This window comes from Pan troglodytes, chromosome 4, assembly GCF_028858775.2.
Source record: "Pan troglodytes isolate AG18354 chromosome 4, NHGRI_mPanTro3-v2.0_pri, whole genome shotgun sequence".
NCBI classification, from domain to species: Eukaryota; Metazoa; Chordata; class Mammalia; order Primates; family Hominidae; genus Pan; species Pan troglodytes.
Genome location: NC_072402.2, coordinates 44,085,522 through 44,103,329, shown reverse-complemented (window position 1 = coordinate 44,103,329; position 17,808 = coordinate 44,085,522). Strand labels below are relative to the sequence as shown.

The 17,808-nt window shown below is 42.4% G+C and overlaps 1 long non-coding RNA gene across 1 annotated transcript in view; it reads left to right on the top strand.

The window, feature by feature from the left end:
- Positions 1–562: 562 nt before the first annotated feature.
- The window catches only part of LOC129144136 (uncharacterized), a 42,238-nt gene continuing 24,992 nt past the window's right edge, over positions 563–17,808 (top strand). Inside the window, exon 1 of the long non-coding RNA XR_008548312.1 lies at positions 563–651. This is a non-coding gene — a long non-coding RNA (uncharacterized LOC129144136). The remainder of the gene's footprint in view (positions 652–17,808) is intronic.

Genomic DNA, 17,808 nt, shown 5'->3' with positions numbered 1-17,808 from the left:
CATTTCTTAGGGGCAGATTTCCGGCAAATTCTTCCTTAATAGGTCCCTTAAGGAGAGTCCCCTCATGATCACAAGATGGCTGCCACACTTCCAGGCATCGCATCTGAGGAAGAATTAGACCCTTTGCTTGATATCTTTCATTTACCCTCTAGGTATTCTCCCCATTCTTCTTTACCCTATGTGATGATTAATATTAAGTGTCAACTTGATTGGATTGAAGGATGCAAAGTATTGTTTCTGGATGTGTCTGTGAAGGTGTTACCAGAGGAGATTAACATTTGAATCAGTGGATTAGGAGAGGCAGACCTATCCTCAATGTGGGTGGGCACAAATCCAATCATCTGTCAATGCAGCTAGAAAAAGCAGGCAGAAGAAGGTAGAATAAGACAGTTTGCTGAGTCTTCTGGTTTTCTTCTTTTTCCCATGCTGGATGCTTCCTGCCCTTGAATATCAGACTTCAGGTTCTTCAGCCTTTGGACTCTTGGACGTACACCAGTGGTTTTGCCAGGGGCTCTCAGGCCTTTGGCCCCAGACTGAAGGCTGCATGGTCAGCTTTACTTTTGAGGCTTTGGGACTCGGACTGAGCCACTACTGGCTTCCTTGCTCTTCAGCTTGCGGAGAGCCTATCTTGGAACTTCATCTTGTGATTCTGTGAGTCAATTCTCCTTAATAAACTCCTTTTCATATATACATATATCCCATTAGTTCTGTCCCTCTGGAGAACCCTGACTAATACACCCTATCTTCTGCCCAGGAGGCTGAACTACATGAAGGTTGTTTCCAGGTTTTGGTTGGGATAGGACAATGGGGAGTCCCAGCAGATGAGGGAGGGAGGAGAGTGAGGTATTCCCTTGTTCCCTCCCTCTGGAATTGCCTGGGGTTGGCTGTACTTTTCAAGCAAAGGCCACAGCTCCTCTCCAGGTAGACCTCCTGACACAGCTCTCTCCTGGGTGTGCTCCTTTCCCTGGGCCCTTTGGGTCTAGGGATGGGAGCAGCTCTGCTGTTACTAGCCTTGGGTACCGCACTATCTTTGTGGTCTTGTAACTGCTTGTTGGGTTCACCTTGCCTGCTGCCTAGACAGAGCTGATTTCTCAAAACAGGGGAATTGCAATAGAGAAAGAGTAATTCATGCAGAGTCAGCTGTGTGGAAGACCAGAATTTTATTATTACTCAAATCAGTCTCCCCAAGCATTCGGGGATCAGAGATTTTAAGGACAACTTTGTGGGTGGGGGGAAGCCATTGAGTCATGAGGGCTGATTGGTTAGGTAGGAGATGAAATCATAGGAAACTGAAGCTGTCCTCTAGCACTGAGTCAGTTCCTGGCTGGGGATCACAAGATCAGATGAGCCAATTTATCAGTCTGGGTGGTGCCAGCTGATCCATCAAGTGCGGGTCTGCAAAATGTCTTCAGCACTGATCTTAGGATCAGTTTTAGGAGGGTCAGAATCTTGTAGCCTCCAGCTACATGACTCCTAAACCATAATTTCTAATCTTGTGGCTAATTTGTTAGTCCTACAAAGGTTGTCTAGTCCCCAGGCAAGAAGGAGGTTTTTTTTGGGAGGGAAGAGGGCTATTATTGTCTTTGTTTTAAACTATAAACTAAGTTTCTCCCAAAGTTAGTTCAGCCTACACCCAGGAATTAACAAGAACAGCTTGGAGGTTAGAAGCAAGATGGAGTTGGTTAGGTCAGATCTTTTTCACTGTCTCAGTTACAATTTTGCAATGGCAGTTTCAGTCTCCTTACCTCTGCTAATTCAAGAAACTATTCCCTTGAATTAGCCTAGTTTGAGTGTGCCCTCTGTTTCTGTTGGGACCTGAGTGCTATGGGCCTCACAAGCTTCCTCTCTCTTCTGGAGACTTCCATTTATGTTCATGGACCACATCTGATCACATGGTCACAGGTAGCTGCAAGGGAGGCTGGAAAAGCAAGAATTCAACTCTTCCGAACTCTATAATGGCAGACAGCAAGGGAGAAGGAGGTTGGGAATTACTGTGGAATCCACCAACGGAAATATCTGCCACCAACAGTAAAGATGTGAAAATAATTAAACAAACAAGTGAAAAGACTTCCAGGCCCAAGATAGACTCTGATACCCCACCCTCTTGTCAGCTCAGTATTGAGCTTTCACAGTCATGAAGTTGAGCACTCTGGTCAGACGTCAGGGATGCGGGGAACCTTAATGTTCACCTGATCAGGCCCCATATGTATTATTGGAGCCCATTTGGGACAGCACTGCTATGTGGCCATCCAGACTCACACATTTACAGGAACAGAAAGTGCACTACTCCAGAGCTCTAATCATTAGAAGGTGCTTTCTCACATAGAGCTGAACTCTTCCAAACTCCCTGCCTCTCCTTCTGCTCTGCCCTCGGGGCTAGGGGGTGGGCGCAGACAACTGCCTTCTCCTCATGTCAACCCTCACAGATGTGAGGTCCTGGCATCCTCTGCCTAGGCCTCTTCTTCTCCAGGTTGCATATTTCCAGTTCCTATAGTTTTCTCTTGTTCCTGCAATACTGTACAAAGTCCTTTGCAAAGAAGCCTCAGAGTTGCTTTCTTTTTTTCATTTCAAAGACAAATTTAAATCATTTTCTCCCAAGTAAGCCAGGTTTAGAAACCAGAATTCTAGAATTATTGCTGACTCAATTGTCGTGTCTCTGCCATCACCTCACTGCAAAACATTTCTGTCCTAGAGGGATTCACACACAACACGAAGCAGCGAGGGCACTTCTCTGTCTGAAGCACACTCTGTATCTTGCCCTTACAGCTGCCTGCCTGGCTGCACCAGGCAGTGATGGAGGGGCCCTGAAATCTAATTCACACAATGCTCTGGAACTCTCTTATTAAGGCCACTAGATGGAGGGAGTGGACTCAGGGATCATCGGCAGTGCCCAATTAATAGTGTGCATGGTGGAATGGTGTTAATTAGTAATACTTATATTGCAGCATGTCCTCCAATCTATTTGTTCAAATATATTAACAACATCTCACAATAGCAAATTAAAAATTAACCCTTCATGGATGTCTCTCCATATGCTATGGGTGTAGGGAATCATTTTAGGACAGAGACTAACATTCTTTTTTTAAATGTTTTTTATTGTACTTTAAGTTCTGGGGTACATATGCTGAATGTGAAATTTTGTTACATAGGCATACACATGCCATGGCGGTTTGCTGACCCATCAACCCATCACCTACATTAGGTATTTCTCCTAATGCTATCTTTCCCCTAGCCCCCCACCCCCCAGCAGGCCCTGGTGTGTGATGTTCTCCTCCCTACGCCCATATATTCTCATTGTTCAACTCCCACTTATGAGTGAGAACATGCGGTGCTTGGTTTTCTGTTCCTGTGTTAGTTTGCTGAGAATGATGGTTTCCAGTTTCATCCATGTCCCTGCAAAGGACATGAACTGATTCTTTTTTATGGCTGCATAGTATTCCATGGTGTATATGTGCCAAATTTTCTTTATCCAGTCTATCACTGATGGACATTTGGGTTGGTTCCAAGTCTTTGCTATTGTGAACAGTGCCACAATAAACATACGTGTGCATGTGTCTTTATAGTAGAATGATTTATAATCCTTAGGTTATATATCCAGTAATGGGATTGCTGGGTCAAATGGTATAGTTCTAGATCCTTGAGGAATCATCACACAGTCTTCCACAATGGTTGAATTAATTTACACACCCACCAACAGTGTAAAAGCATTCCTGTTTCTCCACATCCTCTCCAGCATCTGTTGTTCCCTGACTTTTTAATGATCGCCATTCTAACTGGGTGTGAGATGGTATCTCATTGTGGTTTTGATTTGCATTTCTCTAATGACCAGTGATGATGAGCATTTTCTCATATGTTTGTTGGCTGCATAAATGTCTTCTTTCGAGAAGTGTCTGTTCATATCCTTTGCCTACTTTTTGATGGGGTTGGTTTTTTTTTTTTGTAAATTTGTTTAAGTTTTTTGTAGATTCTGGATACTAGCCCGTTGTCAGATGGATAGATTGCAAAAATTTTCTCCCATTCTGTAGGTTGCCTGTTCACTCTGATGATAGTTTCTTTTGCTGTGCAGAAGCTCTTTAGTTAAATTAGATCCCAATTGTCAATTTTGGCTTTTGTTGCAATTGCTTTTGGTGTTTTAGACCTGAAGTCTTTGCGCATGCTTATGTCCTGAATGGTATTGCCTAGGTTTTCTTCTAGGATTTTTATCGTTTTAGATCTTACATTTAAGTCTTTAAACCATCTTGAGTTGATTTTTGTATAAGGTGTAAGGAAGGGGTCCAGTTTCAATTTTCTGCATATGGCTAGCCAATTTTCCCAACACCACTTATTAAATAGGGAATCTATTCCCCATTGCTGGTTTGTGTCAGGTTTGTCAAAGATCAGATGGTTGTAGATGTGTGGTGTTATTTCTGAGGCCTCTGTTCTGTTCCATTGGTCTATATCTCTGTTTTGGTACCAGTACCATGCTGTTTTGGTTACTGTATCCCTGTAGTATAGTTTGAAGTCAGGTAGCATCATGCCTCCAGCATTGTTCTTTTTGCTTAGGATTGTCTTGGCTATGCAGGCTATTTTTTAGTTCTGTATGAAGTTTAAAGAAGTTTTTTCCAATTCTGTGAAGAAAGTCAGTTGTAGCTCGATGGGGATAGCATTGAATCTATAAATTACTTTGGGCAGTGTGACCATTTTCATGACATTGATTCTTCCTATCCATGAGCATGGAATGTGTTTCCATTTGTTTGTGTCTTCTCTTATTTCCTTGAGCAGTGGTTTGTAGTTCTCCTTGAAGAGGTCCTTCACATTCTTTGTAAGTTGGATTCCTAGGTATTTTATTCTTTTTGTAGCAATTGTGAATGGGAGTTGACTCATGATTTGGCTCTCTGTTTGTCTGTTATTGGTGTAGAAATGCTTGTGATTTTTGCACATTGATTTTGTATCCTGAGACTTTGCTGAAGTTGCTTATCAGCTTAAGGAGATTTGGGGCTGAGATGATGGGGTTTTCTAAATATACGATCCTGTCATCTGCAAACAGAGACCATTTGACTTCCTCTTTCCCTATTTGAATACACTTTATTTCTTTCTCTTGCCTGATTGCCCTGGCCAGAACTTCCAATACTATGTTGAATAGGAGTGGTGAGAGAGGGTGTCCTTGTCTTGTGCCAGGGCTTCCAGTTTTTGCCCATTCAGTATGATATTGGTTATGGGCTTGTCATAAATAGCTCTTATTATTTTGAGATACATTCCATTGATACCTAGTTTATTGAGAGTTTTTAGCATGAAGGGGTGTTGAATTTTGTTGAAGGCCTTTTCTGCATCTATTGAGATAATCATGTGGTTTTTGTCATTGGTTCTGTTTATGTAATGGATGACGTTTATTGATTTGTGTATGTTGAACCAGCCTTGCATCCCAGGGATTAAGCCGACTTGATTGTGGTGGATAAGCTTTTTTATGTGCTGCTGGATTCAGTTTGCCAGTATTTTATTGAGGATTTTTGCATTGATGTTCATCAGGGATATTTGCCTGAAATTTTCTTTTTTTGCTAGAGACTAACATTCTAATTAGAGGAGTCTCAGCTCCTCCGTGGATCCTGCCCACAAGGGCGGGAAAAAATGGGAGAGATAGAAGAGATGAGTGGGTCATTAGGCAGCAAGCTGAATTAGAAAGAGGCTGGAGTGAGGATGAAGCCAAAAGGATGTGGCAGACATGTTGGTACAGGGGCAGAGAATGGGCCAAAAGGCCTTTCTGTGGGCACAGCTGTGGGGCTGGCCAGCCCAGGAAATAAATCCTTAAACTCTGGGTCTGTGGAGGGGCATTACTGCTGAGCATGGAGCAGTGTACCTTGAAGCAGGTGGCTTCAAGAAGGAGTTGAATGGATTCTGGCTCAGCCTGGACTCATAGAATGCCAGCATTGGGTATGACCTTGAGGAGCTCAAGTCCAACTCTCTCGATTGTAGACAAGGCAATGGAAGCCCAGATAGGCTAAATGATTTGTTCCAAAGCACAGGGATAATAAGTAAGGCAGCTGGAGTGGAGGGCAGGATTTCTGATTCCACATGTAGTGTGCTCTCCATTGCATGAAGCCACTCCATTGTTATTTTGTTGTCTATTTTATTTATGAAATGTTTTAGGTCACTCACTCAACAAATATCTATTACAAATCAGACACAGTGCTGGGAATAAATACAAAGTTGCCCCCCACTCACACACTGCTCTCGCCAAAGGAGTTCACAGTGTTGCAGGAAAGGCCAGTAAGAATAAATAATTACAAGCAATGTGATGTGAGCCACCATAGGGGTCAAGAATATGTGAGCCATGAGCACAGAGGAGGGATCTGGGGTTAGTGACGGCTTCCTGAAGGAGAATCAATATAACAAAAATTCATTTTCGTAATTATTATGCTTTAATTTAATCTCAACAATGCTAGACACTGGAAATAGCCCAACAGCAAAAGAAGGGTAAGCTAGGAGAAGGCAGTCTGGCACACAGGTGGGGAGCATGATGCATGGGCTTTAATTCAGGCAAACCTGTCTTCAATCCCATTCTGCATTGCTTCTGCACTGGGTGGTTGTGGGCAGTGATGTTTGCTCATTGGTCAGGTGGGGCCAATAATACCACATGGTGTTGTTGCTAGGATGAAATGAGAAGATGCAGGTCATGAATTTAGCATAGCCAGGCACATAGTCAACCCTCGATCACTGCAGGCTTTGGGTGACTCTTGACTCACGTGGATTCCAGGTTCTGTGGCTCCAGCTGCCTATTTGGTTGGCTTTAAGAATGAGTACTTTCCCCAACCCTCAGCCTGCCCTTCATTTGAAGTGGTGAGAAGCCTCTGAATTCACAGCCTCTGAGAGCATCAACCTGTAGCTTCCCCGAGAAGAGACTACTGCTGGGAGAACAGCTGCTTCCAAAAATTCTGATGTGCTTTCTCTCTCGCTCAAAGCCTGCCGTGTTAATTAGGAAGACTGCATGCGTGAACACTTGGCTTTTCTTTGCTTTTCTTTTTTAATCTCTTTTAAAAAACCGTCTTTTGATCAGCACCATGAGTAAATTGCGAAGTCTCGAGTCTTGCAAAGATGTGTTAAGAATATGAAGAAGGTGCTGCCTCCTTTGACAACTGCCTCTGCACACCCTGCGATGGAGTTTCAGGGCATCTTGTCCTCTGTTCTCGGTTCTCAGATGGCCTTGCACCTGGAACAGCTCTCCTACTTTCTGCTCCCACCTGAGCCCAGCCCTAACGAGTTTGTGCAGAATTAGAAAGGTCAGGCCTAGCAGGTCCTCTCAGAAGCATGGGAGAGCTTGCTGATAAGTGGCGACCAGGTGAAACAGACTTCACCTGGGTCTGAGGCAGCCTAGGCTCACGTGATGAGGCTGTGGTTTTCCGGAGTCCTGGGAACTGCCCTGACAATGACCACCTGGGTTCACTTCCCTTGGGAGAGGGGAGGTGGGGAGGTGGGGAGTTAGGTGGGGGGAGCATTGCACTGCAGAATGGGAAGGACAGAGGTCAGAGCTGCTAAGCAGGTGTAAAGGAATGTGGAATCAGGGTTTCAAACTTCTATCTTCCTTTTGCTCCCCTATCAATTACTCTGACCTTGTTTTGTGACTACAGGAATCAAAAGAGGATGTACATGCCTAGATTTCTCTCATGCCACTCCCAAAGCAGGATTTAGGATTTTCTCGTATCCCTTAAAAAGAAAACTCACACTACAGGCATTCGTGAAAAATGTAGACTTTACTGATGATTTATAGTTGGCCAGAGAGGGTCTATATTGCATAGCACATAGAATTTCATGAAAGAAAGAAAGATATGTATTAGACATTTGTGTGTGTGTGTGTATGAGTGCGATTGAAAGGGAGGGAGGGAGAAAAGTAGAGAAGAAGGAAGGAGAAAGGAAGGAAGGAAGGAAGGAAGGAAGGAAAGAAAGAAAGAAAGAAAGAAAGAAAGAAAGAAAGAAAGAAAGAAAGATGAGAGCAAGAGATTAGGGTCTCTTCCCACCAGGATTGTGCTTTTCTGAAGTCATACTTCTCTGTGTTCAGCCCCAGGGTTTCCCTCTCTCTACAGTGCTACTCCATGAAGCCTCCAGTTCTCCCTTTATTCCTGTCTGCCATTCTGAGAACTTTCTGAAAGACCTCTCTATTTCTTCCTGTCTGATCTGGGCATTTAGCTCAGGCTCCTCCAGCTTGCATCTCCCCTCTCACCATTGGCTCAGTCTCCCCCAGGCCTCAGTCCTATACCTGGCTTCCCTGGGCCCTCCGGCTCCCTCCTCTCCCTCTGCATTTCTGCTGGGGCTGCTTGTAAATGGTGCAGGCCCCTTTTGTCTTTTCATGGTGCATAAACATTTCTATTTCCCAGGACCCACGAAGTTTTATTCATGGTTGCTTTTTTTTTTTTTTTAAAGAAAATTTAGAGAGTTTCTTCAGCTCATAAAGAAAAATCACCAAAAGATACTCTGATCTGCCTTCCAAATAAACATAGAGTAACTATCTAACAAATGTAGTGCAACTAATCATAGCAAATTAGCTTTTCTGGTACAAAACAGTCAGTCAAAATATGCTGGAGGCCTTGTGCTATCCAGATTCTTTCTTGGAGTAAAGCGAAAGACATGGCTTACGTAGCCTGCCCCTCCCTCTCTGTCTTGGCTGTCCAAGTATTATAATCCAGGTATTAACTTTGCTGGGGGTGGGTATTTATCAGACAGCTGTGTCATAGGAAAACACCCGTGCCGTCTTTCTGCTCAGCATAGCACTGAGGAAGGTGGTCCCAGGACCGTCTGTACCTATCTATCACCCTCAGGTCTGGACTCCACGCTGTGATTCATCACCACGCCCTCTCAGAGCTGGGGGCGGGTAATCTGGGCAGGGACATGAGAAATGGCCTGCAGTTTGTCAGTGGCAGTGATCCAACACATTCGCTCATGGGATACGTCAGCGTTCAGACCGTAATAGCCTGCAACCAAGAAAATGAAATGTTTGAATTAGTCCATGAGAATTTAAGTTGAAACAAAAAGTGGTGTTGGATAAAATTTTCTTCAAGAATTTTGTTTTTCTTTGGAGAAAATGAAGATCTAGTTTTTGATTGACATGACAGAGCCCAAGCATACAACCCACTCATTTCAGGGGTTGACTTGCAATTTTATACATACATATATATATATAAAAAATATGTGTGTACATATAACATTATATATTATATAAATAGATATAAATTATAATACAATAACATACATTACTCTATATATTACTATCTATAGACATAGATCATTTCAATAACACTTTTCATTAAGTATACCCACCCCCTTCCCAGCTTTCTTACAGGTGTCTAAGAGTGTGTTTGTTGTTCCCGTTATGGAACAATAATTAGAAAAGCTGGCAGACTGAAGACTAACCCCAGATTGCAGCTGCTTTGGGAAGAGAGGACAAAAGTATCAATTTCATGAAAGTTTAGCTGATGACAACCAAGCAGTGTATTTCCAACCTCCATTTCCCCACGTGGCTTTCTGAATTCCTCTCCCCACCAAGAGGCACAGCTCTGCAGGGCTGCAGGTTCTCGCGCAGAGAAATGCAAAGCTGAAAGCCTGACGCCTGGGCTCAATCCCGCGTGCCCCTCCCGGCAGGGCACGCACTCTCAGCCAGTTGAGCTAAGTGCCTGGGGCCTAGGAGGGGAGTATGCAGAGGCTTGGGGTGGAGGTGGTGCAGGGCCCAGAAGGCTGGGAGGGCCTCCCTTTGTCTGTGCCAACGCAAAGCAGGATGGTTCCCAACCATGTGGCTCCCCTTCTCTGAGGCTGCTTCTCCTCATGGGGTTAATTATACCAACCTGAATCTCAGGGAGTGTGAATTAATTGCCAAACACTTTACAATTATCAGGAGCCCACGAGGTGCTTCACCACCATAAAGCATTACATCTAATTATTGTTCATAATTATAAAGGTTCAGAAGCACTAAGGTCTCCCATGGCAACCTTAACACACACACACACACACACACACACTCTCTCTCTCTCTCTCCAAATCACACACACACAGTGATAGACTTTTTCATTGCAGTATTAAATTCAGCTCATAGACCTGCCATATTATTGGGCAAATATTTATTTTTATAAGCTGAGATAAGTGGTCAACTCTGGGGTAATGATTCCTTTTCTAAATGCTTCAGACAGACCAGGCCCTCAGTCTGATGACAGGCACAGGGCTCTGAGCATCAGCCAATGCGACTCACGTAATCTACAGCAACATCTTTATCAGATAGACATCATGAGGACATGAAGTGTGATTATATTTTTATGGCTTGTCAGTAAAAATTAAAATATCCTGATTGAAAGTGTTATAAAAATATAGCAAAAGCATATCCCTAAATAAACAGTGTAGGAGAATCTAAACCATCCTTCAATTGAAAGGCTGATTTACAGGGAGATGATGTGTCTCAAAACAAAAGCACAAGGGTATGAGACTTGGCAAGTTATCAGTTTGGCTTACTGACTGTTGAAATAAAAGTTCAGTATAAAAGCAGTTTGACATATACAGCCATCCCTTGGTATCCACTGGGGATTAGTTCCAGGACCTCCCATGGATGCCAAAATACACGGATGCTTAAGTTCCTGAAACAAAATGGTGTAGTATTTGCAACCAAACACTGCATGTTCACACTCATAGGTGGGAATTGAACAATGAGAACACTTGGACACAGGAAGGGAAACTTCACACACCGGGGCCTGTCATGGGGTGAGAGGAGCGGGGAAGGATAGCATTAGGAGATATACCTAATGTAAATGACGAGTTAATGGGCATTAACTCGCTATGGGCACACCAACATGACTCATGTATACATATGTAACAAACCTGCATATTGTGCACATGTACCCTAGAACTTAAAGTATAATAAAAAAAAAAAGAAAGGAAAAAAAGGTGTAGTATTTGCATATAACCTATGCATATCCTCCTGTATACTTTAAATCATCTCTAGATTACTTGTAATACCTAATACAAGGTAAATGCTGTGTACAGAGTTGTTATGCTGTATTATTCAGGAATAACGACAAAGAAAAATGTCTGTACATATTCAATACAACTGTAACTTTTTCCTCCCAAGTATTTTCAATCTGCTGTTGGTTGAATCCATGGATACGGAGAGCTGACTCTGTGTGTGTGTGTGTGTGTGTGTATGGCTTCATTTCATGCATGGTTGTGGTGCCATCAGTGGAATGAAATCAACCTCATTCACATGGAAGTACTTAAAATTCAGCCATGTGTCTAGTCTGGGGCATCTGCTGTATGAAGTTTCCTAAAGGGAAACTTGGTTTTATAATAGATGTCTGGAAATCCTGCTGCTGCTGCTGCTGCTGCTGCTGCTGCTGCTGCTGCTGCTGCTGCTGGAAAGGTCTTGTTTGGATGCTCTCCCCACTACCATGTGGTTGAGGAGTATATTGGTGGGCTTTGTAGTTACTAGCGGGGACTTGGCTTTCTTCTGTTCTGCATACCTGGAGCCTAGAGCTAATTTCCTCCATGAATTTCCTCCTGGGAGAAGAGCAATTCCGGCTGCTTTGCTTGACTGGAGTGTGGAGAGAAGAACACCAGGTGCTTCTGGTAAAGTCTTTGGGTCTGGGGTGATGGCCAGTGCTCTTAACTCCAGCCCACTGACCCAATGGGGTGGAGCAATGCAGGTAGCAAAGGACAGACAGTAAAGCCTGACCATGAGCCAAAGGAGGAAAAGCTAACAAAGAAAAGAAAAGAACCACGGTGCTCTAGTGAAGGTGCATTCCTGAAGAGCCGGCTTCTTTGACTGTGCCAAGTGACCAGGTCTGGTGACTCTGTCAGTCAAAAGCACATGATAGGTATACTTTACCTGTACTGTCCAGGGAGGAATTGCAAAAGAAATAAAAATAAAAAATAGGCCTGCCTCACAATAGGTCCCAGACTAGATGTGATAAATGGGAATGGGAGCTGGAGATCCAAATGGAAAAAGACATCAATAGGCTACAAAAAAAAAAAATTGATAACTAGTAGTGAGTTGATCAAGGGCAGGTGATTGTGGAGCTGTGGCCTGCAATCAGAGCTGAGGTGTGGTTCATGAGGCTCTGCACAGGTAAGAGGGGCAGTGTAGAGGGCAGTGTAGAGTAATGGTTGGGCTGCACAGACTTGAGCTGGAATCCTAGCTCAGCTACTTTACCAGTGACTTCACCTTGCCAGCCCTCAGTTTCCTCTTCTGCAAAATGAGGGACAATACAACTGGTATATCTTAAGAAATCATTATGAGAATTAAATGAGCTATTGTATGTAAAATATTTGCCACGTTGCCTGACACACAGTGAGGGCTCCATAAATATTAGTGATCACTAATGTTAATCAATAAGTTTGAAAAAGTGGAGAGATGTAGATGAGTAATGGGAGAATATATAGGTTAGAGACATTAAGATTTAAGAATGGGGCAGTGTAATAATTGCTTACTGTCTTAGGTAAGTGTTGAAGTATAGGGTTTTACAGCTTGGACTCAGACTAAGATTGTCTGGGTTTGCATTCTGACTGCCTCTTACTAGATGTGTTTGGTAAGTTATTTACCTCTTTGTGTCTCAGTTTGCTCCTTTGTAAATGGCAATTATTATAATAATATCTACCACATAGGACTCTAATGAGAAGGAAATGAGTTAAGTTGTAAAACACTTGGAGCAATGTCTGGCACAAAGTCAGTGCTATATAATAGTGGTTATTATCATTGATATTATTATGTGGTTGTTTTGTATATAACCAGTGAAAATATTTCTCAGTGCTAAATAAAAACCATTACTAATTATTAATTTTAAACACAAAGTATCCAACCGAAAACTGTTTGGCTGACAAAATAATCTGTGAACTACCCCAAGTCATGACCAAGTGTCTGAGGGGCCACTCATAAAAAGAAAGGATGTTGTTGACATTAGCAGTTCGTGTATGCCACTATGCTGCCCTGATGGCAGTGGGGGTGTCCATCACATTTAAATCATGTTCAAAGTGAAATCCTGGCTGTAAAATGAATGCTGGAGGATAGGCAGTGATATCCAGGTGCAATAAAAATTCAGGAGTACATGGTAGTATTAGAGCCCAGCGGTAAATAGAGTCAAGTAACAAAGAGTAGAATATGAAGCTTCTTGGGCACCCTACTTCATGCCAGCCAAGGGCACACCACCATCCTCATGCAGCCACCACTGGTAACGAAAAGGAACAACCATGACAGCTTATATAGCAGTGCTGAGGTACATGTCCAGTACCAGTGCATGAGGTACATGTCTAGTAAACGTTGAGTCACTAGTTGGTTAGCATATTGCTTACACATTACCGAGCCCTTGCTTTAGTTTTTATATCATCATGAGTTACTATGCGAAGGTCAAAGGCCAGGGCAAAAGTGACAGAATCTGTGCTTTTGCAAATGCAGAGACCAAACCCGAAGTGATGAGGAGCTGATGTGGGCAGTCTGGCAGGTTCCAGCCTCCTCCTCCAAGTGGATCATATATGAGCATAGTATAGAGCTGCTAGCAACATGGAGGGAGAGTTGGAGAAAGCATAGTGTTGGCTTTGTTTGTTGGGAGTTGCATAGGAGACGTGACATCATTTGATTGTCAATTCACCCCTCTGTTTATACAACAAATATGTATTGAGCATCTTTGTGCACCAAACTCTGTACCAGATTCTGGATTACAACAGTGAACAAGATGAACATGGCCCCTGGACTGTCGACAGGCCACCATGGTAGAGTTGGTAGGTGTTATGGTAGGAAGAATGGGGGCACAGACCATTTCTGAAGAGGGAAGGTAGAGGTTTGGGGCTACCCAAGGTGGCTGAAAAGTCCAACTCCCTAAAGAAAAAGAGATAAACCATCCATATTTGGTGTTCGTCTTAAGCAAAATCAATACATTTTGCAGCAGTCTGAAGGAGTTGTTTAAATGGCAGAGCTTGTCCCATGATAATGCCCAGCCTGTTTCAAAGCATGGCACAGCTCAGTTAGGCTGACTCCAACAAAAGCTTCACCTTCTTTATGTCATAAGCTCCTGAGGCTTGGGCGGGGCAACACAGAGGGAGTTACAGGTGCAAACACAGGATAGGGCCTGGAGCCGAACAAAGGCCGTACAGTCTGTTCCACTCTACAGATCTCGCCAAGGAACGGATGAAACTGCAGAGTGATATAAAGACCATTGACATTTTTTTAAAGACCATTGACATTTAAAAGCAAGATTTCAGTTTAATATTTCTGAAGAGCCTCAAAGACATACACAAAAGGTTTGAATAAAATCCATAATAAAATCCACGATGAATGGATCTCCATACTCCACCTCTTACCTCATGCCACAGTGCTTTGTCCAATTATCTTCAAGGGAACATGTGAAGTTGAAAAATGAAGTGGGAACTAGTGCTGTTAGCAATGCTGTGGTGCCTGATACACTGCCATTTTTTTTCTTCCAAAAAAAGTAGAAATAATTTTTTTTTGCACGCTCCTCATGCTAGCCTAGCAAACCTTATGGAAACCTCTCAACCATGCCATCCTGCGCTTTATCTACTGTACCTAAAGAATTTTTTGTTGTATATATTACATTCAAGTTGGCCAATAGCATTTTCTCCATTTTACAAAGAGAATTCTGAAAAGCCGGAATGTAAATCTCTGTAGCATCTGAGGAACAAAAAAAGAGAGTAACTAATAGCTCTAAAGGAAAATAGCGTTGAAAGAATTGAGATTCATAATTCACACGGATTTAATTACTCGTTAACTGCTTGGTCTGAAACGCTGTGCTATTGCTCCATATTTTAAGCATCTCTTAAATAAGATTAATTTTTAGAATGGCAGGTAATGTTCCTCACAAGAGGAAAATAACTATTTACTCATCATCCTAGATTATATATTAAAAAGCATTTCATTGCAATTCAATTTGGTGAGTCAGAATCTTCACCCAGAGATTAGTTATCCCCATCCTGGTGTGGTGATTGTTTCCTGAGGGAAATGAGGATGAGGCAAAGGGGATGGGAGGATGGGACCTGGAGAAGACCTGTGGGCTTTTTGTGGGCCCCAAATGTGGATCGACTATCTGGGCTGCATGCGGAGACTTCACCTATGTGATAGCCCTTTTAAAAGGGTTTAATCAACAATGTTGAAATAGGCAACACTGTCTTTTTAAGATCTTGATTTTTAATTTTATATTTATTTTCCAGTTACAAAAATGAATGCATGGTATTCATTGAAAATAATTAGAAACATTTTTAAAAGCACAAAGGAATAGTGACTTTCAAAAATTGTACCTTTGGAGACACACATTGCTAACACGTCTCTTTACTGATGAGTTTACATCTATAACATTTTGAAAGAGGGACAGTGCTTGATGGGAAAGGCAAAGGCCATGGGGTGGGAGTGTCTTGATATGTCCAAGAAGCAGCAAGGAGGCTGGCATGTCTGGAACAAGAGGGAGAATGTGAGAAGAGGCTCAGAGAAATACATAGGTGCTTTTGGTCAGAGGAAGTATTTGGGGTTTTATTCTAAGTGAGATAGGAAGCCACTGAAGGATATTCATCAAAAGAGTGACATAATTTTCTAAAAGATCTGGCTTCTTGGGAGAGGGTAGGAGGGTGACACACAATGGTAGAAACAGGAAGCCATTTCAGTAACCCCATCAGCAAGAGATGATGATGGCTGAGAGAAAGATGGAAGTGGTAGAGAGAGTAAAAAAAAAAAAAAAGGGTTAGAATCTGGATGTAATTTCAAGGTAACACCTAAATGATTACTGATAAATGGCCCTCCAGCTCCACTGTCCATGAAGCTTGGCCACCAGGCACTCTTTGTTATTACTGCTCAAAGTGCAATCTCCCAGTGTAGCCCCACACTTACCCAAGCTATCCTAGACATTCTCTTCCTTGCACACTTACCAGGCACCCTAGAAAGCCCCTTTGTTCCTCCTCCCCCTCACCACCATTGCTCCAACTGAAAGGAAAGGCAGCAGCCACTTCTTGCATCGATGACCTTCTGTCATATTCTGTCAATATCTTCTATGATATTATAATATGCAGTTGAATACAAAGAGAATCAATTGAAATAAAACACCACCAAGTGTGTCCCTTTCAAAGTGAAAGGCAGAGATGTTTTGCAGGCTATTGATTAGCATGCGCAGCCACAGAACTGCTTGAGATTTAGCACTTATGGCAGACACCTTAGAGAAGGCGCGAGGACATGGTGCCCTGGGAGAGGAAGCTGCAGAGGAATGGAAGTCGGAAAGGGAAATTAGACTTCAGAGAATGTTGTCTCCCGCAATAAAGTGAGCAGCATGGACTGGACACTTTTGCATTCAGAAAGGATATTCCAATTTCTCCTGAAAGTGATCGTAACAAATGAGCTTCTTAATATGTCCCATTTTGAAACCTGTGTGTTTCATCATTCTTAAAAGCAAAATGAGTCATCTGTTTTCCTCACTATCCTTGAACCATAAAAAGAGCAGTTTTGGTTCTATTGTATTTCCTTCTTCCACACTGGTAACACGAATGCAGAGGCCCCTGTGGACCACCGGCAATAATGGAAGCCATAATTGTGACTTGTGGGACGTAAGTTCATGGTGTCCCTTTCCCTGGCCCACCAGATGTGGGTAGTGTGTGGGCCTCCTCTGCGGACAGTGTGTCTGGCACCTAGGGCTGAATATTTAAATCCCAGGGACTTATCTTGGTATGTTTACATGAAAGACAAAAATCTATTTATAGTAACAAAACAAACTGGTTTATTCCCTTATCGAACAAAAATAATCAAGTAATGCAAAGTAGTATAAGTAACGTAAGTTTTCTACATGTAAAAATGGCTTGGATGGAACTCAAGGGCATTATGCTGAGTGGAAAAAAAGCCAGTTTCAAAAAATCGTGCACTTTATGATTCCATTTATGTAACATTCTTGAAATGACTAAATTGTACAGATAGAGAAGAAAGTAGTGATAACCAGGGGTTACAGATGATGGGGGGCTGGAGAAGGGGATGGGTGAGACTATAAAGGAATAGCATGAAGGAGATCCTTGCAGAGATGGGATAGTTCTGTGTCTGAATTGCAGTGATACACATGGGATAAAATGGCATAAAACTATACACACATTGTACCAATGCCAGTTTCCTGGGTTTGATATTGTACTGTAGTTATGTAAGATGTAACCATTGGGGGAAACTGGGTGACCTCTCTGTACTATTTTTGCAATGTCCTGTGAATCTATAATTATTCCAAAATAAAAGTTTTTTTTTAAAAAAACACTACAGCATGCTGTGATTAAAAGACTGAAAAGGCAAGCCACAGGCTGGGAAAATCTTTTGCAATACATTTATCTGACAAACAGCTTACATCCAAATATTTAAAGAATTCCTACAAATCAATAAGAAAAAGACAAACAAATCAATACAAATGGGCAAAAGAGGATATTCAGATGTCCACTGAGCATTTGAATAGGTGCTCAACATCATCAGTCATCAGGAAAATGCAAATTAAAACCACAATGAGATTTCACTGCATACCCGTCAGAATGGCAAAATTTAAATTTCACTGCATACCCATCAGAATGGCAAAATTTAAATTTAAATTTAATTTTAATTTTAATTGTAAAATACATACAATATAGAGTTTGATGAGGATATAGTACAGTTAGAGTTTCTGTCTATTGTATATGGAAGTGTAAATTAGGTCAGCCACTTTGGAAAACTCTGGAGGTTGAACTCTCCAGGAAGCAAGTTCCGTGATGAAGATTGCCATGTAGGAAGTTTATCGGGAAGTACTTTTGGGACCAACACTTGGGAAAGGAAAGGAAAAAGAAAAGAAGAAAGGAGGATTGGGTAGAGAGAAGAGT